The sequence below is a fragment of the Chrysochloris asiatica genome, unplaced genomic scaffold (assembly GCF_000296735.1).
Source record: "Chrysochloris asiatica unplaced genomic scaffold, ChrAsi1.0 scaffold00120, whole genome shotgun sequence".
NCBI classification, from domain to species: domain Eukaryota; kingdom Metazoa; phylum Chordata; class Mammalia; order Afrosoricida; family Chrysochloridae; genus Chrysochloris; species Chrysochloris asiatica.
This window is the reverse complement of record NW_006408638.1, coordinates 9,653,093-9,676,865: the sequence shown is the minus strand read 5'-3', so window position 1 is coordinate 9,676,865 and position 23,773 is coordinate 9,653,093. Positions and strand designations below refer to the sequence as shown.

At 36.5% G+C, this 23,773-nt stretch overlaps 1 pseudogene; it reads right to left on the bottom strand.

The window, feature by feature from the left end:
* Positions 1 to 5,243: 5,243 nt before the first annotated feature.
* Positions 5,244 to 7,881, bottom strand: LOC102823609 (annotated as a pseudogene).
* Between the last annotated feature and the right edge of the window lie 15,892 nt (positions 7,882 to 23,773).

Below are 23,773 nucleotides of genomic sequence, written 5' to 3'. Positions count from 1 at the left end.
GTTGACAGAGGAAATAGTTGACGAACTGCTGAAAGAAAATTTCTCTAACATCCTGAAAAGTGAAAAGAGAAACTTTCAAGAAGCTCAACAAGCTCCAGTAAGGACATACCCCAAAGGAAAATCACCAAGACATATCATAATCGGGCTCTCCAAAACCAAAGATAAGAAGACTCTCCTGAAAGCAGCTAAGGAAAAGAAAAGTGTTAAATACAAAGGCAAGCAAGTCAGATTAAGCTTGGATCTCTCAGCAGAAACCATGCAAGCAAGAAGGCAATGGGGAGACATATATAAAACCCTGAAAGAAAAAAAACTGCCAACCAAAACTCCTTTATTCAGCAAACCTATCAATCAAATATGATAGTGTAATCAAATCATTCCAGCATAAACAGAGACTGAGGGATATTGCCAAAGCCAACCCTGTGCTACAAAACGTCCTAAAGGGAGTTCTATGGACTGAGAACCAACAAGAACAGACAACTACCAGAGATTGACACACATGGCAGCATCTCCCAGAATTAAATTGACAGAAGGAAGAGTCAAGAACAGAACAAAACTTTAAGAACAAACTCAGAGAATCTGGGAGGTCAGTCTATGATCAAAACAATTACAATATAAAAGAAGGTACACATATAGGAACAAACACCCAGATGGTGAGAAGGTCAGGTAGATTACAGGATAAAATAGACTGTACTAAATGGAGAGATAAGTTAATGGACTATAAGATAACCTCAAAGAGACTTAACACTTGACAACGTATCAAAAAATGAAAATCCAAGAAGAATATGGAAACATTAAAACTATGAAGAAACTCACAAGAAAGAACACAAGAAGCATGAACTCAACAAAGGAAGGCACACAGAACAAAAAAAGTAGCAACACCACAAAAATACAAACATAATGGCAGCAATTAATCCATACCGATTGATAATTACACTGAATGTAAACAGATTAAATGCACCTGTTAAGAGATGAAGGGTGGCAGAATGGATAAGCAAACAAGATCCTTCTATATGCTGTCTGCACAGAGACAAAAGCAGATTAAAAGTCAAAGGATGGGAAAAAATATACCAAGCTAATGGCAATTTAAAATGAACAGGAGTGGCAGTATTAATCTCTGATAAAATAAACCTTAAGGCAAAACCAAGCATAATAGAAAAAGAGAGACATTATCTCATCATTAAAGGGACAATTGAACAAGATGACATAACCATAATAAATATCTATGCAACCAATGAAAGACCTCCATATACATAAAGCAAACTCTAATAGATTTGAAGAAAGGAATAGATGGATCTACTATAATAGTGATTGATTTTAATACACTGCTTTCAAAAATGGAGAGAACAACCAGAAAGAAACTTGACAAACACAGAAGAACTAAACAACACAATCAGCCAACTGGACCTCGTAGATATGTACAGAGCATTCAACCCAACAACTGCACAATACACATTCTTTTCCAGCGCAAGTGGAACATTCTCCAGAATAGACCATGTCTTAGGCTACAAAACAAACCTCCATAAATTTACAAATATCAAAATACTACAGAGCATCTTCTTAGACCACCATGCTATCAGATTACATATCAGCAATAGGAAGGTCAAGGAAACAAAGTCAAATACATCAAAACTGAATAACACACTGTTAAAAAGTGACTGGGTAGTAGAAAAAACTAAACGTGAATTCAAAAAGTTCCTAGAAACAAATGAGAGTGAAAACACAACTTACCAAAATCTTTGGAATATGGTGATAGTGGTGCTGAAAGGACAATTTATTTTAATAAATGTACACATCCAAAAAGAAGAAAGAGGCTAAATTAACACATTAACACAGCATCTACAACAATTAGAAACAGACCAATAGAGGGAACCTACAGCCACCAAAAGAAAAGAATTAATAAAGACTAAAGCAGAAACAAATGAGATAGAAAACAAAAAAACATATAGAAAGAATTAACAGACAAGAAGCTGGTTTAACAGAAAGGATTAACAAAATTGACAGACCATTGGCAAAACTAACAAAAGAAAAGAGGGAGAAGAAACAAATAACACGCATTACAAACCACATGGGTGATGTCACAATGAAACAAAAGGATAGTAACAGAATACTATCAAGCATTGTACTCCATCAAATTTGAAAACTTAGAAGAGATGGATATATTTTTAGATAAACACGACCTACTTAAACTTACACACAGTGAAGTAGAAAACCTGAACAGACCCATTACAAAAGAAGAAATTGATCAGGTCATCAAAAGATTCCCAACCAAAAAAATTCCAGTCCCAGATGGCTCCACTGGTGAGTTCTACCAGATGTGCAGGAAAGAACTGTCATCAATTCTACTCAAATTATCTCAGAAGATAGAGAAAGATGGAAAACTTCCTATTACATTTTATGAAGCTAGCATTATCCTCATTCCAAAACCAGGGAAGCACGTCACTAAGAAAGAAATTTATAGACCAATATTCCTCATGAACATAGTTGCAAAAATTCTCAACCAAATCCTAGCCAACAGAATCCAGCAACACATCAAAAAAGATAATACATCATGATCAAGTGGGATTCATATCAGGGATGCAAGGATGGTTCAACATTAGAAAAATGATCAATGTTATCCACCATATAAATAAGAAAACAGAAAAGAACCACATGATCGTGTCAATTGATGCAGAAAAGGCATTTGACAAACTCCCACATCCATTCCTGATAAAAACACTCAACAAAGTAGGAATTGAAGGGAAATTTCTCAACATAATTAAGAACATATATACAAAGCCAACAGCTTACACACTGTGGTAATACACACAATGGAATATTATGCTACCCTGAGAATAACAAGTAAGCTGCAAGCCACCACATAACATGGATGAACCTTGAAGATATTAAGTTGAGTGAAATTAGTCAGTCACAAAAGGAGATATACTACATAAGACCACTACTGTAAAAGACTAAGAAGAAGAACCCATATTAAAGGGGGAGAACTCTTTGCTGGTTGCTGGGATGTGGGGTTGGGGTGAGGAGAGGGAGGGGAAGGTGGGACACAGGGCAGGGAATAGACACAGGATAGTTTGTGTGCTGGGGAGGGAGGTAATATACAAGAAGTGGGGGGCAGAATGGAAGAACAAAGCAGATGGGAAAACAATTAGGCAGGTTTGCATGGGCTAAGTGGGACAGAGGTAAAGAGTGATGTATGTACAACCTTAGAACAACAGGGATCTGGGATACAGGATTCATGTGTGGAATGTGGAAAAGGAGGGAAATAATGTTAAGATGCTTGGCTGTCTTTTGAATCTTGGTTTCCTTTGCATACCATTATAAAATAGACACTTAAGGGGGAGAGAAAGGAATAGCCAGCAATATCACCATAAAAAGCTTGTAAGTCCGTCTTCTGCCTATAACTGATCGGGATACTTAAAATGGGGCTACAAAGTGCCCAGTGAAAGAGACTTCCTGTGGAAGCTCTGAATTACATAAAACTATAGGTGGAATCCTGAATAGCATCCAGAATCTTCCGAGGTGGGAAATTTCCACTTGAAGGAATGGACAGACCAGCCTGGAGTGGCAAGAACAGAAGATACTTTTTGAAAGAAAGACTGACAGGAAAAATACAAAACAATATAGGCAGACCGACTGTTACTACAAGAACAAGCAAGTTGCTCACCCAGGACCAAATTGGGTCCCCTTAGATCAAACCCCCTTCTAAGACTAAGACTCAATGGGAATACACCCTCTGTTTGGTTACCACGTTCATTAATGATAAGGGGAAATGAGGGAAAAACAGCAATGAAGCTGCAGGCTAAGCTCTACAATGTTCAACAGACTCCTGTGAACCCGGGTGGAGACCTGGTTGGCCAGCATTGTGGCAAGACCTGGGGACTCTTGTGTCCAGAGTCAGTGACATAGCCACAGAGGACTAGAGTGGAGAGTGAAGTGTCCAGCTGATAAGAAGAGAGGGCATATGCACAAGAACACCCACACTTGCAGATAATACCCACTTGACCTGGCTTCAATGACTGGATGATCAGAGCTGAACTAGAAAAAGAAAGAAGAGGGGGAAAAAAAGTTTTCTGATACAATTTGATGAACTTGACATACACCTATGGATAGAGTAGCTCCAAAGAGGGAACAAATAGTCACAGCAAAGATCATTCCCACCCCTCCATACACAGAGTAGATGGGATGGGCAACTTGGACATTGGCTGCCCAAAGTGGGGGGGATACAAAGGCAGTAAGTGACTGGCTTACAAGCTTTCAAGAGGGAACCTCGATCCAAAGGGAGTGGAGGAAGGTAGAATCTCCACTGATTAGTATCCAATCTGCCTAGGCAGGGCTGATGAAAGGAAATGAGGATGTCTCATGATATGATAGTGAATAATCAGGACTGATTGTGAGAGTTGGAAATGCAAAGGTAGACATTTTGTAGCAAGGAGGGGAGTGCTTAACTTTTCAGTCTAGGAGCAGAGGTCCCTGGGACCATCAAAGGAGAAGAGCGGAGAACAGGACCCTACCCAGAGATGCAGTGACACCAGAGATGGAGGCAGAGACGATGATGTGGAGAGATGAAGCAGTTGGGGACTTTAGACCCAGAGAGGGAGAGGGACTGTGTGCTGACTACCAGGGGCAGGCTTGTAGGGTATACCCTTTGATTGGTTGATGATGCATGGTGTGGGTTGTAACCATGGCAATGAAATGATATATGACAGGATGAATGTAAAACTAATATTCTCCCATGTAAACTATACATAATTCACAATAAAACATTTTTTTAAAAAAAATTAGAAACATAAGACTTCACTCTTAAATACTTGAGCACACAAATATAAAGACCTTTTCCAATAAACACCCTTAACAGAGTTCATAAAATTAGCAGTTATTATCTAATGCCTTTTAAAATCCAGTCCATATTAAAATTTCCTCAATGCCTTTTTCCCCTTCCCCTCATGTCTTTTATAGCTTTTCAAACCAGGATAATCAGTTCAATCAAGGTTACTACACAATATTTGACTGTGATGTCTCTGAAATCTATCTTAATCTAGGCTAGTTAAGCATCAGTACATCTTTTTGTTCTTCTTTCATGACACTGATTTACTGCTAAGGGCAGTTCTTTTCTACTTCACACTCCACAGTCTGGACTTGTCCCATTCTCTCTTTGATGGTGTCATATAACTTGCTGCTTCATCTTCGGTATTCCTCCTTTATTGAAATGGGAATATTTTCCTTCTTTTTTGTTTTGAAACCCATATTTAGTAGCCACTATGATAACCACTCATATATCAAGAATTTAACACACTTCCAGAGAATCTGGACACATGGGGGAGGGGGGGTTATTATCTTTCAATTTTTTTTTTATAGAGCCTATTGTTGGTTTTAAAATTCTGTGGTTAAAATTCCAGTCCACTGGATGAGAGGCTACCATCCAACTACAACTATCTGGGCGAGCAAGTCGTTATTCCCCTATTCAAGGTGTAATTAAATCCTTTCAGATAGGAGCTCCTTCCCTTTGAATGAAAAACAAAGGTGGTCCAGAAGGAAATGGAGGCAGCCAACACTATAGGAAGGAGGGTGGTGGTGGGCCATTGGATTTTAGGCCTGACTTTCCAGGTCCCTCCAGGCACTGGATATGGTGGAGGTAGAAAAGAATTCCATGGAGTAGCTTTAGACTTGATGCTATTTGGTTTATTTCCAGGAGACCTGTAGGAGTTCTCACTTTCATATGTTGAAATTTGGCTTTCATTTTCATTCTCTTGCGCATTCTCCTGAGTATTCTGCTCTACATTATTAACTGCTCCAAAGGCTGGTAAAAAGAGATCACACAGATTTTGCTCCTCTCTATTTCTGTATCCAGTGTAAACCACAATACAAGTTTCTCTCTTGAAATCAAGTAAAGCAATGGTCACTGGGTAAATGCAGTCATCTTCTGATCAAATGGCAGAACATTTATCACCAACTTTCCACTGTTTTGATGGAGTCGTGGTATTCTTTATTGACTCTTTTTCTTCTTAGTAGTTTTTCTTTTAGGTGTATCATCTTCTGGCTTGCCTGAAGCTTCACAAATGTCACCGTTCTTCAGAACATGCTATTAATGTTGTATAGAAATGCACATGTTTTAGAGTGACATACTTTAGTGAAGCCACAGCTTTATCATAGGCTTTTATCAATGCTATATCATCCCAAATGTCAGAATCATCACTCTAAAAAGTCTAGAGACAGGATAATAAAATGAATTCAATTCTCTTTAGGAGTCCTGGTATGGTGCCGTGGACTAATGCGTCAGACTGCAATGTTGTTTGAACTTCAAGGTCGATAGTTCATGCTGCTCCTTGGAAACCCTATACAGGATAGCTATGGGTTGGAATTGACTCAACACCACTTAACAACAACAATTTTCTTTAAATTTACAACTATATTTCCTTAGTCCAGTACTCAGCCATTCTTTAAGAGTACTTCCTAATTTGTCTCTTTTCAAACCCCCAACATTTTCTCCCACGTCCTTGCTCCTAATTGATTATCTTGATTCTTTCACTGAGAAAATAGCAATAACCAATAGAGAACTTTGACAATCTCCCACCATCTTATACATATGCTGCCATCTACCTACATTGGTGCATCCTGCTGTGGGTTAGTGCACCAGACTGCAAAACTGTTTTAAATGCAATGTCAGTGGTTCAAGCTCACCAGCTGCTCCTCAGAAATTCGACACAGGGTCGTTATGGGTTAGAATCAACTTGATGGCACTTAACAACAGCAACCCACATTGGAGGAGTCCTGATGTGGTGCTGCAGGATTATATACTGGTCCGTAAGATCGGTTTGAACCACACAGTTAGCAGTTTAAACCCACCAGTCACTTCTAGACAACCCTATACAGGGTCGCCATGACTCAAAAATGGCTCGACAGCACTGGTACTCATACAACTTCCACCACTGTAACAAAGGCTATATTCATCCCCTCTTACTTGCTCTAGAGTATCACTCCAGTAATTCTCCCTTTTTCTCTCTTTTATCATTAGTTTTCTGTCCTTACTGGATTTTTCCTATTGGCAAACAAATGTACCATTTCTCTCATCTTACAAACAAACTGTCTCTTCCATCTCATCCTGACACACCTTCCATCTCACTGGCAATTTGTCTACCTTCTATTGACAATAAAACTCCTAAATATATTTACTATAAATGCTGTCTTAAATTTCTCTTCTCTGCTATCAAACTCACTACAATCTGATTCACGCCCACAATTCCACGCCCAAGATTGTACACTGCTCTACTTACTGTCTACCACATCTAAATGAATCTCAGTAAGAGATAACCTCATCTTTTCAATGGTTTAGGACAACCTTGAAGTTTTCTTTTACTTTCCTCACTTTCAAACTTCATACAAACTCATCTGTAAATCTTGCTGCTTGTGACTTCAAGATATATCCCAGATGCAAATACTTTGCACTAGAACCAGTGGTAATACCCTAATCGAGGTTCTGTTGTCTCCTCTCTGTCAGATACCAACACACACACCAAACAACCACTACCATTGAGTCGATTACCACTCATAGCTACCCTATACAGGGTTTCTGAGACTGTAAATCTTTATGGAGGTTAATAGCCTCATCTTATTCCCATGAGCAGTTGGTGGGTTTTAAGAAACCAGTGCTTTCTCTCCAGCGCCACCACAGCTCATTTTCCTCTGTCACATAATGGAGGGCAATTCAAAGTTCCTTCAAGTTGGGTACGGTCTTGGCTCAAAGTCTGAAAGTCTCCCCTAGTAGAGGGTGTTTATAGAAAGCAGGATGGAGAAGGATAGAGCAGAGCAGGCCAAGACCCGCTCTACAGCCCGGGAGGGCACTGGGCCAGGAGCCCTTCCATCTTCTTTGGAAGCATTCTGCGTCATTCAGTACTTTGCACATAGAATCCTTCAATACCACAAGCTGAGGTTTCAATTTTTTCTTTAGTTCCCTCAGCTTGAGAAATGCTGAAGGTGTTCTCTAGAGAAGATAAAACCTTAGCATTAAATTATTCCAATTCAAAATATTATTGTGCTGTGAAATTTCTTTGATAATTTTTGAGCATCATTAATAAGATGTAATTTGTAATCTAGAAAACAAATTATAAGAAATAATTGTTGTTGTTAGATATTTATGAGTTGAATCTAACTCACAGCAACCCTATGCAAAATGGAAGGAAACACTATCTGGCCATGTGCCATCCTCCCAATTATTGTTATGTTTGAGCCCATTGAGGCTTTCACTGTGTCAATAATTCTAGAAAATATCAGGAGTCAAAACTCACTTTTTTTAACTCAGGAAACTACTTGAAGCTTTTGTATTACTATAAGCTGCATATATTCTAGGAGATAATACATTTTAAGTAATATTGGTATAATTAACAGTATGTTAGTATCATGCAAGATGTTTTTAGAATTATTTTATTCTTGCATATTTTACTTGTTAACATAGGCCTTTGAAATTACATATTTGTTCAATATTAAGTAATATGTGTAGCAGTTAAATTGTGCTCATACTCACCTATTCTTACAGAATATCAAGTCTAGCAATTATTGATAGCAAGAATTTGCAAAGGAGCACACCTCTGCACTAAAAATTCAGCACAAGTTTAAAACAGATTATGTAGGATATGTGAGTGGACCTCAAGAATGTAAATACAATCAAGAACAACCTCAAGTAGAAATGCATTGCATATTTGCCTATATAAATCAAACCAAGGCTTAGCTGTTGTCTTTGACTATATATATATTTTTAAATATATAACTTTCATTGTGAATTGAATGAAGGTTTACAGGACAGATAATCAGTTTTAAATTTAATGCGTCATTGCAATGATTACAATCCCCTCCATGCACCATCAACTAATAGTTACCTCTATTATGTTTTTTTTGTTTTTAATTTTTGATTATACAAACCACATTGAAAATATCTACCTGTTTATAATTCCAAAGGGCTCATTTTGTAAGCCAGTCTCCTGCCCACAGGCACACTGCCTTTCTCAGTCCACAGGCCTATAGTCCTCTGCTGCTCTATTTTCTATGCCTTTGCCTCTGCCACCATCTCTTTTTGGGCTGCTTTTCTGCTTAAGATCCCTTGCTCCTCTTATGTTTTTCCTTCTTGATGGGTCTAGGTTCCTCTGTTCTTGAAATGACAGATTAACAGCTCTCCCCTTTTAGTTACACCTCTTCTACATATACAGTTATTACAATTGTCATTCGTCCTGATACGAGAAACACTTGAAAATACAAAGCTAGTATGTAAAATAACAAAAGACATCTCATGATGCACTGATTGCTGAGATGTATTGATTATGATAATTTTAGATCACAGAGAAAATACTGTCAGACTAAGCTTTCATTTAATGTTATGGATAACATTGCAAAAAATGAGAATTCTATAACACTTATATGCCTATATAGAACATGTGTATGAACCACAAGGCAGGTATTCAAACAGAACAAGGGATTACTGTGTGGTTTAAAATTAGGAAATGTATGCACCTAGGTTGTATTCTCTCATCATATTTATTCAATCGATATGCCGAACAAATAACCCAAGGAGTTGGATTATATGAAAAAGAATATGGCATCAGGATTGGAAGAAGGATAATTAATAAACTTCAATATGCAGATGACACAACCTGACTTACTGAAAGCAAAGAGAGCATGAAGCATTTTTGAGGATGATCGAACACTACAACCTTCAGTAGATTATATATGTCAGTAGATTTTACTTCAACATAAAACAAAAATCTTCCTAAATGGATCACCAAGCAGCATTATGATAAAATGGAAAAATATTGACATTTTCAAGGATGTCATCGTATTTATATCCATAATAAAAATCCATGGAAGCTACAGGCAAGAAATCAAACTATGCATAGCATTGGGCATATATTGTAAAAGACCTCTTTAGAATATTAAAAAACATAGATATCACTTTGAAAACTAAGGTGCCCCTGACCCAAGCCATAGTATGCAAAATCTGGATAATGAATAAGGAATGCTAGAAACGAATGGATTCCTTTGAATTATGGTATTGAAAAAGAATATTGAATATGCCATGGACTGACAGAACAATGATTAAATCTGTCTTGAAAGGAGTATAATCAGAAAGCTCTTTAGAAGGAAGGATGGAGAGACTTTATCTCATAAACTTCAGGCATGTTGTCAGGAGGGATCAGTTTCTGGAAATGGACTGCACTTGGTAAAGTAGAGAATCAATGCAAAAGAAAATACTGAAAAAAAAAAAAGATGAACTGAGACCACAGTTGCAAGAATGTTCTCAAAGACGAAGTGATTCTGAAGTTGGCTCAGTATTGAGCAGTGTTTTGTTTGGTTATACATTAGTGCTGCTATAAGTCAGAACCAACTAGACAGACCTAACAACAACAACGACGAAGATTTCAAATCTGTGGACCCTGAATTATTCTTACAAAAAAGGAACCTAGAGAAATAAAGATATGCTTTCATGTAATTAAAATGTATTTTTGTGGGTTAATACGTTAGACTGCAAAATCAGTTTGATACTCATAGTCAGCAGTTCAAGCTCAACCAGCTGCTCCTCAGAAACCCTATGCAGGGTTGCTGTGGGTTGGAACCAACTCCACGGCACTTCTCAACTACAACAACAATAAAAAGCATATTATTCCAAGGATTAATATGGCTGCATTTCAGGATATTAGATAATTTTCTGGAATTTGTTAGAAATTAATAGAAGAAAATATGTTATTACATATGCAAGGTATTACACGTAACATATCTTAAAGACTATCTCCTTATGAAAATAAAAACAAAAAAAAATGTTGAAACTAGAATCTCCCCAGATAAAGAGGAATGGATCCAAGATTTACTCTGAATTTATGGAAAGAAGAAGAGAAAATATCTTTATGTCTTATATAGTCATTTGATGAGGTTACTAACTGGTGCTAAGTTGAGATAGTGCTAAAGTTTGACTTTGTGTCCCTTCTTTTGTAGTATTAAGACATCTCTTATTTACAAAAATTGTGTTGTTGCTTTTTCTTTTCTTTCCTCTATTTTTCAACATTTCAATAAAATTTATTATTTTGTCCCTGACTTTATCCAATGAGAAATAATTTTATCTTAAAAGTTAAAACCAGCATTTTAATAACAGCACATTTATTGAAAGATAATATGTATTATTGTAATGTAAAGCTTGAGAAGGGAGCTCGATGTCTCTGTAGGAGTAGCACTGGACTTTGGACCATGCAGTCAGTAACTTGAGTCCACCAGTTGCTCAGAGGGAGAAAGATGAAGTTTCTGCTCCCACAAAGATTTACAGCCTCATCAACCCTATTCAGGGTCATTTATGAATCAAAAAAATATTGATGTCACTTAAAAACAACAAGGGCTTGAGAGAGATTTGAAAAGACTACTGTCCAAGTGGAGCCCTGGTGTGGCACTGTGGGCTAATGCGTCAGACTGCAAAGTCATTTGAACTTTAAGATCGGTGGTTCAAGCTCACCAGCTGCTCCTTGGAAACCCTATACAAGGTCGCTATGGGTCAGAATTGACTTGACAGCACTGAACAACAACAACAACAACTGTCCAAATATTGTTCTTCAGTACATGGAGTCAATGGCATCTAATGATAACAACAATAACAATGTTCAAATTTTGAAAAAGCCATTCTAAAATGATTCAATTTTGTATGGCATGACACTGTAGGACAATCATTTTACCTTAAGGTCAGTTTCAACCGCAAGAACAACAGTTCAGACTCACCAGTCACTCCTTGGAAACGCTACAAGTTTTATGAGTATGTTGTTGTTGTTAAGTACTGTTGAAACTGACTCAACAGTACTTAACAACAACAACATACTCATAAAATTCACCATAATGGAGAATTGAACTGACTCTAAGGCACTTAACAACATACTCATAAAAATATCACAGTGATTAGAAACGTCTTAGTCCCTAAGTATAACAACAGTTGTTGTTGTTAAGTGCCATGGAGTTGGTTCCGACTCATAGTGACCCTGCACAGGGTTTCTGAGGTTATAATTCTTTACTGGAGCAGAACGCCTCATCTTTCTCCGACGGAACCGCTGGTAGTTTCGAATTGCTGACCTTGAGGTTGGCAACCCGACTCATAACTAATACATTAATAGATTGGGTGGCATTAATTAGCAGAAATTTATTTCATCACATTTCAGGAAACTTGTTAGGTGCTATGGAGTCTGTTCCGTCTAATATCGACTCTAAGCATAACAAAATGAAACAATGTCATGTTCGGCGCCATCTTCACAATTGTTGTAACATTTGAGCCCATTGCTGCTGCCACTGTGTGAACCCATTAAGAGGTCTTCCTCTTATTTTCTGATCCTCAAATTTAAGAAGCACTATATCCTTCTCCAGGTACAGATCCCTCCTAATAAGATGTCTGAAGTATGAGAGTGAAGTCTCACCATCCTGGCTTTTAAAGGGCAGTCTGGTTGCATTTCTTTCAACACAGATTTGTTTGTTCTAGCAGTCCAAGGTCCTTTTAATGTTCTTCCCTATCACCACAATTCAAAGGCACTGATTCCTCCAGGGTTCTCCTTATTCATTGCCCAATTTACACATGCATTTCAGGCGGTTGAAAACATCATGGCTTGGGAAAGGCATACCTTAGTAATCAAACTTTTTTAACATGTTAGAGTCCTTCTGCGTCAGATTGGCCTAATGAAATGCGTCAGTTGATTTCTTGAGTGCTGCTTCTTGAGTGTTGATTATGGATCTAAGTGAAATGAAGTCTTTCACAATTTCAATCTTTTCTCCATTTATCATGATATTATTTATTGGTTCAGTGGTAAGGATTTTTGTTTTATTTATGTTGAGGTGCAATCCATATTGAAGGCTGTCTTCTTTGATTTTCATCAATAAGTATCGGAAGTACTCTGGTTTCAGTAAGCTAGGTTGTATTATCTGCAGATCACAGGTTGTTGATGAGCCTTCCTCCAATCTAGATACTACATTCTTATTCATATAATCCAGCTTCTCAGGTTATATGCTCAGCATACACATAGAATAAACTTGGTGAAAAGATACAACACTGGTGCACATTTTTCCTCATTTTAAACCATCCAGTATCACTTTGTTCTGTTCTAACGACTGCCCCTTGATCTATGTGCAAATTGCTCATGAGCACAATTAAGTGTTCTAAAATAGATATTCTTCTCATTATCCATAGTTTGTTATGACCTATGCAATCAGAATCCTTTGCATTGCCAATGAAGTACAAGTAAACATCTTTCTGGTATTCTTTGCTTTCAGCCAAGACCTGATGTCAGCAATGGTATCTAGTTCCACATCCTCTTCTGAATCCAGTTTCAATTTCTGGCAGTTCCTTATATGATTTTAAAATCATATTCAACAAAATTTTACTATTATTTGATATTAATAATATTTTTAGATTATTTCTGCATTTCATTGGGTTACTTCTCTGGTATGGGTACAAATATAAACCTGTTCCAACCAGTTAGCAAGGTAACTGTCTTCCAAATTTCTTGCCATAGATGAGTGAGTGCCGCTAATGTTGCATTAGTTTGTTAAAAGATTTCAATTTTCATTCCATCAGTACCTATTTTGATTTACACTAATGCCTTCAGTGCAACTTGGAATTTTCTCTTCAATACCGTTGATTCTTGATAATATGCTACCTATTGAAATGGTTAAACATCAACCATTTCTTAATGGTACAGTGACTCTTTGTATTCCCTCCATCTTCTTTTGATGCTTTCTGCATCATTCAATTTTTTTATCTATAGAACTAATCAGCATTAAAGGTTGAGGTTTGAATTTTTGTTTCAGTTCTTTCAATTTAATTTGAGAAATGCTTATCATGTTTATCTCTTTTTGTTTTCTAACTGAAGGGCTTTACTCATTTCATTATAATGTTTGACTTTTTCTTCTCAAGCTGTCCTTTAAATTTTTCTATTTAGGTATTTTAGCTCCCATATCTTTCACCCACTTCTGATGTGGCACTGTTGGATCAGCTATGGACTGTGAACCACAAGGTCAGCAGTTCAAATCCACCAACTGTTCCTTGGAAACCTTATACAGGGTCTCTTTGAGATGGAACAGACTCAATGGCACTTAACAACACAATGCTCAAAAACAAACTTCAGGGTCTCTTCTGACACTCTGAAAGAGTGTGAAAAGACAGTGAAACTGTCTTTTTAATGACCTCTTCCTTTCCTCCTGTATGATGCTCTTGCCATTATGCAACTTTTTTCTGGCCTTCAGTCATTGGTGTCTAATGCATCAAATCTGTTTTTGAGACTGTGTCTAAATGCAGGAGAAATATATTTAAAGTTTTATTTTGGCTTTTCTGAATTTGTTTTAATTTTCTTCAGCTTCATCCTGAACTTGCATATAAATAGCTGATGGTCTTTGAAGCTTTTTCCCTGGCCTTGTTTTGACTGATAATATTGAATTTTTCCAACTTCTTTTCCCAAGATGTAGTCAATTTGATTCCTGTGCATTCTGTCTGGTGAGGTTTATGTGTGTAGAAAACTTTTATGTATTTTAACAAGGTATTTTCAGTTAACAAGTCATTGGTTTTACAAAATGTTATCATGTGACCTCCAGCATCATTTCTATTCACCAAGACCATATTTTCCAACTACTGATCCTCTTCCTTGTTTCTAAGATTCACATTCAAATCAACAGTAATTATCAATGTATCTTGATTGCATGTTTGATCAATTGTAGACTGAAGAAGTTGGTAGAATTCTTTAATTTGTTCATCTCTGGCTTTACTGGTTGATGAGTAAATGAGAATAACAGCAGTATAAATTGGTCCTGCTTATTGGCATATAAGAAGCACTTGTATTGTGGTGGTTACGAATCGGACTGCTAACCTCACGGTCAGCAGTTCAAAATTACCAGCTGTTCTGTGGGAGAAAGATGAGGCTTTCTGCTCCTGTAAAGATTTATAGCCTTGGAAACCCTGCACAGGGTCGCTATGAGTTGGAATCAACTCCATGGCATATAACAACAACGATTGGCATATGGATATTATCCTATCACACTGTATTGTCCTTCAAGATAGATCTTGACATGTTGTTTTTGACAGTAAATGCTTTACCAATTCTCTCCAATTTTTCATTCAAGCATAGTAAACCAAAGATTGTTAGATTCAAAATGGCCAGCACTAGTCCATTTCAGTTCACTAATGCTTAGGATTTGTTGTTATTGTTGCTAAGTTGCTAAATTATTGAATCTGTTCCAACCCATACCAACCCAGTGTAGGGTTTCCAAGGAGTGACTGATGAGTTTGAACTGCTGACCATGTGGTTCAAACTGGTCTTGCGTTCCTGTATTTGTCCTACAGTGCCACACCAGGACTCCATGTCTAAGATATCGATCTTCATATGCTCCATTTAATTTTTGACAATTTCCAATCTTCCTAGATTCATCTTTTATACATTCCATGCTCTTATTATTAATAGATATTTGCAGTTGTTTCTTCTCATTTGAGTTGTGCCCTATGAGCAAATGAAGGTACCAAATTTTACTCCATTCTCCTTGTTATTGCCAACCCTACTTTGAAGAAGCAACTCTTTTCTAATTGTGTTTTGAGTGCCTTCCAATCTGAGAGGTTTGTCTTTTGGCACTATATCTGACAATGTTTCGCTGCTATTCATAAGGTTTTCATGGGCTAGACATTCAGAAGTGAATTGCCTCTCCTTTTTTCTATTCTGTCTCAGTCTGGAATCTACACTCAAGCCTTTCCTACACAGGTGACCTTTGTTGTTGTTGTTAAGTGCTGTCGAGTTTGTTCTGACTCATAGCAACCCTGCATGGGATTTCTGAGGAGCAGTTGGCAAATTTGAACTGCCGACCTTGTAGTTCAAACCAACTTTGCAGTCCAACTCATTAACCCACAATACCACACCAGAATTCCTAGGTGACCTTGCTAGTATTTAAAAGACTGGGGGCATAGCCTTCAATATCACAGTAATGAGCAAGTCATCACAGTAGGATATACTGACAGACGAGTGATGGTTTAAGAAGCTAGAAGTTTGAATCTGGGGTACCAGCTCTAGAGGAATGTTCTATCTGTTCTTCAGGAAAATTCTTGCTTCAGCTTCTCTAGCATTCTTTCTAGTATGGCCTTCAGATAGCCAGATAATAATATTATTTCTCCCAGTTGTTGCTTGTTGCTGTTCCTTCTATATTAAAAATGTCTAGATTTAGAAAGGCTCTACATTTATATGGTTTATTAACCAGAGAAAATTGTATTCCCAATGGGGTTGAATACAGAGGAATTCAACTAAATTCAAATAAATCCAGAGGAATTAAACTAAAAGACTAATAATACAAAACCACTGCCTTTGAGTCACACTTACCCTATAGGACAAAGTATTAAAGAAACTAAAGAGTTTCCAAAGTTGTAACATGTACAGAAGCAGACTCCCACATCTTTCTTCCAAGGCTGGTTAAATCCACCAACTTTTTAGTTAGCAGCCAAGGATTTACCCACTGAGCTACAAGTTCTCCTCCATAGACATAGGGTTTGAATTTAAGCACAGCTTTGGTGTGACATAATTCAATTCATAACAGGGAAGATTAGCTGTGAATTTGTATTCTCAGAGAAATCAGTGCTATAACACAAATATGGTCTTGAACAGAATATGGAAACAATATTTTTGCTTTTACTTTAAAAAATATATCTTTCTAATTACAAAAGGAGTTATACAATGCTTCTTATGTTAATTTCCATTTATTACATGAAATAGCTATGTGTATTTTTTGTTTGACTTATATGGAGCTCCTTAACTTAAAGAATTTCCTAGACCTGTAGTCCACAAATATGAGAAACTTCTGTTACTGTGCAGGCAGGAAGGACATTGAAAAGTATCAGACTGACTCAGAGGAAAAATAAAAAAAGCTATTCCAAAGTAAAGAAGAGTGTTCTTATTTTTAGGAGTTGCTCCAAAATGGGTTAAGAATACATAAAGAAGAGAAGCTGAGTTTCATAGAATCTTCATATAGAAAGGTTTTACAAAATAATAATGAGGTTGAACACCAGGCATTTCATAGAAAGTAGCCACTGCAGCAGATAGTGTTTCCATTAGTCCACACCTTTTTCTGATTTACACTCATTCAGAAGCCACACAATGCTCATGACAGGTTATTAGAGAGAAGCAGGAACAACTCTATTAAGGAAGAGAGATTGCACAAAGCAAGGAATGATAAAAGAAACTTGCTTCTCTTTCCATTATTTGCATAAAATAACAACTTCCCACCTTGGTAAATCTGTTAGAATAAATTTCTTTGGCTGGCATGACAGACTAACACACTCTGTTATTAACCCAATGGTTGGAAATTCAAATTTACTCAGAGGCACCTCAGAAAAAAATACCTTGTGATCTATATATGAAAAATCAGTCTTTAAAAATCCTGTGGAGAACATTTCTACTCTGACACACATGGGGTAACATGAGCTAGCATCAATTTGACAGTCACTGCTATGGTGATTGCACAAAATTAATTTGCATGCTAACCAATGAATTTGGTTTGTAAGATGCAGCTCATTGGCCTGTTGAAACACTCCAACCGCTTAGTGTCTGTCCGTCAGATCTCCATAGCACTCATTTTTGTTAAGTTAAAATAGCTCTGACATCTGACTTTGTTTTCTAAACTGGATGCCCTAATTCACATCCAAAATTTAATTTAGACCAATTTATGATGGAAGCATTATTTTATCATTAGATTTGACTTCAGGAAAATCCTTTGCAAAAGAGTAAACAATAAAGAAATGATATACAGAGATGACGCCTTCTGCTCCCATAAAAATTTATTCTCAGAAATGTTATAAATGGTTGCTATTAGTTAGAACTTACTCAATAGTATATTAGAAGTATTAGACAACATTCCTCAAGGGCCACAAGGGAACTTTTGTAGAAAATGTGTTGAAAGCTGATTAAATGATTGTTCCCTCAAGGTTGCATTCACACAAGAGGCAATATAATAAAATGGGTAAGAATGTAAATTTTGACTACTTATCCTAGAATCTGGTTTGCTGTTTTCTCCCTTACTAACACGAACTTGACCAAGTATTTTAATTTTTGTACCTTAGTTTCCATTTTGGTGAAAAAAGGATGATAATTGCAATTACCTTATACTCTTGTGAAGATAAATGGTGTAAAGTGCTTAAGATGATGAACTTTGTAAATGCTGTATAAGTAGAGGTTTCATCAATATTGAATTTTAGTTTACTAAACTGTGTGTGGTGTTGTGGAATAATGCACTGGACTGCAAAGTCAGTTTGAACTGCAAGGTGAGTGGTTCAAGCTCACCAGCCACTCCTTGGAAACCTTATACAAGGTTTTATGGGTCAGAACTAACAGGACAGTATTTCACAACAACAACAGCCTGTACAAACATAATTTTATAGTAATCTAAAATTTCTTCCTATTATCATTCTCCGTTCACAGATGAAACTAAATTAATTTCTGTTACTTTCTAAAATTACAGATTGCATAAAGGGTCTTAATGAGTTTATTTAATTATGGAAGTTTTGTTCAGTCCTTCCTTAATTTATATATGAAATTTGAGAATACATTCTAAAAATATCTTTAAGGCACTCTGGTAGCGTAGTGGTTACGAATCAGGCTGCTAACCTCAAGGTCAGCAGTTCGAAACTACCAGCCATTCTGTGGGAGAAGGAAAAGACTTTTGCTCCCTTAAAGACTTACAGCCTCAGAAACCCTGTGCAGGGTCACCATGAGTCACAACCGACCCCATAATACTTAACAACAACAATAAAAATATCCTTGGTGTCTGGAGACACCAAAGTCTTAAGAGTGTGAGAGAGGTGTTGCAAATAGTCTATACTGTTCAAATTACTATATATTTCAACCTATAATCTCATGTCATTTGAAACATGATGCCCTCTCCACTATTCATGTAAGTAGAGTTTTCTGTTGTCTCCACCTTTCACTACTTTGTTCAGCAAGTTCTAAAGATTTTGCATCAAAAGTCATATTATTGTCTTCTAGATGCCCCCCTCTCAAGGAATTCAAGGTCAAGCTAAACTTTCTTTATTATCTGTATATTGACCTAAAGTTTGCCTTCATTTGGCACCATAACCCCATTTAAACAACATTTCAAAAATTTTTTTTTATAATTTAGGGAAACAAACAGGTGAAATGTGTATAATTAGAAAAAAACACATATGAGTAGGCATGATAGAGTCATGTTCAAAACTCACATAGCTTTGTTACAGATATTCCATGGTAGCAACACAAAAAGCACCATATTGCATTGGCACATAAGCATGAAAATGCCAAAGCTTTATTCATGGAAGACAGGTGTTAAATTATAGGAGGGTGTATTGTTCATATGGTATTTATGGGTTTCAAGTTTGTTTGACATTCCAGAAACAATGTGACTAGGACTCATGAATAAAATTGTAATAATTTTCTTTCCTTTTTTCTTTCAATTTTTTTCTAATTCTTATTTTCTCTGGGAAAGTTAATTAGAAGAAAATCACCTATGTTTATTATTGATACACATAAGAAAAGCAATTTACTGGGTAGAACATTTTTTGTCTTTGAACTGCAGTCCCTTAAATTTCAAGTGGTAGAAATCTGTTCAAATGCTTTGAAATGGAGTAACCATGTTACCAAAAATAACCAGAGAATAAGAAATTAAGCTGTACAGGGATGCTGGAAGGGAAAATAAATGGCCTTTTGCAGGAATATTCTATACATTTTAACATGATAATTTGTAATTCACTTGACAGGATAAAAAAGTATATGTGGACTTAATTTACTAAATAGCTAGAAGAAAGAGCAAGATTTTTGATACTGATTAGAAACATGGTATTTGTGTACATAAAAAGTAGGAAAAATTATCTGCTCATCCTGTACAGGGTCGCTATGGGTCGGAACCGACTCGACAGCACTTAACAATAACAACAACATATCTACTAAATTATTCTTTTTACTTTGCTGTAATGTATTTCTGTTTCTTTTCATTTGGTTTTCATTATATGTTGGATGTGTTATACTGGAAGTGTAGACTGGGAGAATTTTAATTTTTGATTCTTGGGAGAAAAAGATATGTACAGAAAGCTAATTTAGTACTAGCGTGTGTTCCGAAAATATGGTATATATATATATATTCTTGTAGTTCAATGCCATAGAGTAGGATCCAATTCATAACAATACTGTTTATGGTTTCAGATGAACAACTGGTGGGTTTCAACTGCCAACCTTATGGTTCTCAGTTCAGAACTAATCCTACAGCACCATGGCCGGAGTCTATATTAAGTATTGTTGTAAGTCGAGTCGGTTGAGACCCATAGCGACCTTGTATAAGGGTTTCAAGGAGTGGCTTGTGAGCTTGAACTGCCAGGCTTCTGGTTCAAATTGACCTTGCAGTTCAGCACTTTAACCCACAGCACCACACCAGGACTCCATATATATATGCTGTGTGGCATTGAATCAGTTCAAACTCATAGCAACTCTTTATAGCATTTCTGAAAGCTTCTGGAGGGTTTGAACTGCCGACCTTGCAGTTACCAAGGTTAGCAGTCCAGTGTTTGTCGTATAGCACACCACTATTTTGAGAAGTTTGTGGAAAAATGCAATTCTTTTAATTCCATTTTTTTCATGAACTTTTCTTTTTAAACTTCTTATTGTGAATTGAGTGAATGTTTACAGACAAAACAATCAATTTTACATTCAACAAATCATACACTTTGTTTCATCTCAGTAATTGCAATCCCATCCATGGAAAAGTTATCCATTATTCTTCCTCCCTGTGGTTCCTACCTTCATTCCACACACTTTTTCATCCTATCTCAACTTTGTATTTAAGTTTATGTAACCTCAGTGATTTATGTAGCCTCTTTGATTTATGAACTTTTTAAAGCTCCGTCTGTCACTGGACTGTAAGGTTGCTTTGAACCACAAGGTTGGCGGTTCAAATTTACCAGCTGCTCGTTGTAAACCCTATATAGGGTTGCTATGGGTCAGAATTTTCTTGACAGCACTTAATGTATTACCCTGGTAGAAAAGAGGATTACAAACTGAGCTGCTAACCATAAGTTCAGCAGTTCAAATCTACCAGTCATTCCATCACTCCACAGGAGAAAGATGAGGCTTTCTGCTCCTTTAAAATTTTATAGCCTCAATAACTCTATACAGAGATGATTCTTGTTGCTGTTGTTGTTAGGTTCCATCAGTTGGTACCAAATCGTAGTGACTCCGCACAACAGAAGGAAACACTGTCTGGTTCTGTACCAACCTCACAATCATTGCTGCGCCTAAGGCCATTGCTGCTTCCATGGTGACAATCCATGTCCTAGGAAATCTTCCTCATTTTTACTGACCCTTCACTCTACCAGGCATGATATGATGCCCATCTCCAGGGACTGGTTCTTCCTAATTATATGTCTGGCCATCCTGACTTCAAAAGAACATTCTGACTGTACTTAATCCAATGCAAATTTGTTTGTTCTTTTCACATGGTACTTTTAATACTTTCCTCCAATGTCATAACTCAAATGTATCAATTCATCTACAGTCTTTCTTATTCACCATTCAACTTTCACATGCATATGAGGTTACTGAAAATACCATGTTTGGATCAGGCATACCTTAGTCCTTAAACTGACATCTTTGCTCTTGAACATTTTAAGAAGGTCTTCTAAAGCAGATTTGCCTAATGCAATACATCCTTTGATTTATTAACTGCTGCTTCCATAGGTGATAGCTGATCCAAGCTAAATGAAACCTTTGACACTATCAGTCCTTCTCCATTTATATGTATGTTATTTACTGGTCCAGTGGTGAGGTTTTTTGTGTTTTCTTTACATTGAGGTGCATCCCATACCAGATACTGTGGTCCTTTTCACTTTCAGCAAACAAGGTTGTATCATCTGCATATTGCAGGTTTTTAGTGATACATAATCCAATCCTGATGCCACAATTTTATTCTCATGATATAGTGTCTCACATTATTTGTTCAGCATACAAATTGAATAGATGTAGTGAAAGAATACAACACTGGTGCACACCTTTCCTAATTTCAAACCACTCAGTGTTCCCTTCTTCTATTTAGACAACTGCTTCTTGGTCTATCTACAGGTTCCTCATTAAGACAATTAATTGTTCTAGAATACTCATTCTCCACAATGTTATCCATAGCTTGTCATGATCCATACAATCAAAAGCCTTTGCAAAGTCAATAAAGCACAGGTAAATATCTTTCTGGTATTCTCTGCTTTCAGCCAAAATCCACCTGACGTCAACAATGATATCTCTTTTTCCGTGAACTCGTCTGAATATAGCTTGAACATCTGGCAGTTTCTTGTCATTATAATGCTGCAGCTGTTTTGGAATTATATTTAACACAATTTTACTGCCATGCAATATTAATGATATTGCTCCATGATTTCCACTTTCATCTTATTACCTTTCTTTGGAATGGGCACAAATATGGATATCTTCCAATCTGTTGGCCAGGTAGCTCTCTCGAAAATTTCTTGTTTTAGATGAATGAGTGCTTCCAGTGCTACATCTGTTTATTGAAAGATTTCATCAATTCCTAGAGCCTTGATGTTTGCCAATGAGTTCAGTGCATCTTGGTTTTCCTCCTTTAGTATCACTGTCTCTTGATCACATGCTACCTACTGAAATGTTTGAAAATGGAATATTTCTTTTTGGTACAGTGACTTCATGTATTCCTTTTATCTTTCTGTATCATTCGATATTTTTCAAATAGAATCCTTACATATTGCAAGTTGAGGCTTGAATTTTTTTTTCAGTTCCCTTAGCTTGAGAAATGCTGAGCGTGTTCTTCCCTTTTGGTTTTCTAACTCTAGTCATTTGTATATTTCTTTATAATATTTGCCTTCATCTTCTCGAGCTTCCCTTTGAAATTTTCTTTTCATGTGATATTGATGATATTGTCCAGTGACTTCCATATTCTATTGTGTAACCTATATTTTGAATGGGCACAAATATGTATTTCTTACAATCAGTTGGTCTTTCAAATTTCTTGGCATAGATGAGTGAAAGCCTACAGCTCCACATAAGTTTGTTGAAATATTTTAATTTGTATTCTAGTTATTTCCAGAGCTTGTTCTTTGCCAATGCCATCAGTGTACCTTCGACTTCTTCCTTCAGTACCATTGGATCTTAACTATATGATATCTCTTAAAATGGTTGAATATCTCTCATTTCTCTTTGATACAGTGACTCTGTATTTCTTTCATCTTCTTTGATGCTTTCTGTATCATTCAATATTTTGCCTACAGAATCTTTCAATATTGCAAGTTGAGGCTTGAATTTGTTATTCAGTTCTTTCTTCTTGAGCAGTTCTGAGTGTGTTCTTTCCTCTTAGCTGTCTAATTCCAGTCCTTTGCACATTGCATTATAGTACCTGACATTGTTTTCTTGAGTTGCCATTCGAAATTTTCTTCTAAGTATTTTTACTTCTTCACATCTTCCATTTGCTTAGCATCTGTGCACTGGAATGCAAGTTTCAGAATCAATTCTGACATCCATTTTGTTCTTTTTCTTCTTTATTGTCTAGAAAAACAATCAGAAAAAAAGAATAAAAACAAAACAGAACAATCTGAAGAAAACTTAAGAGTTATGCGGAATAGCATGAATAGTAATAATTTCCAGGTGCTTGAAATTCCAGGACAGGTAGAGACCATTTAAAAAATGAAAGAGAAAGACAGAAAATATTGTCAAAGAATTTTTGGAGGAAAATTTCCAATATCATGAAAGAGGGAAGGATAGGCATCGAAGAA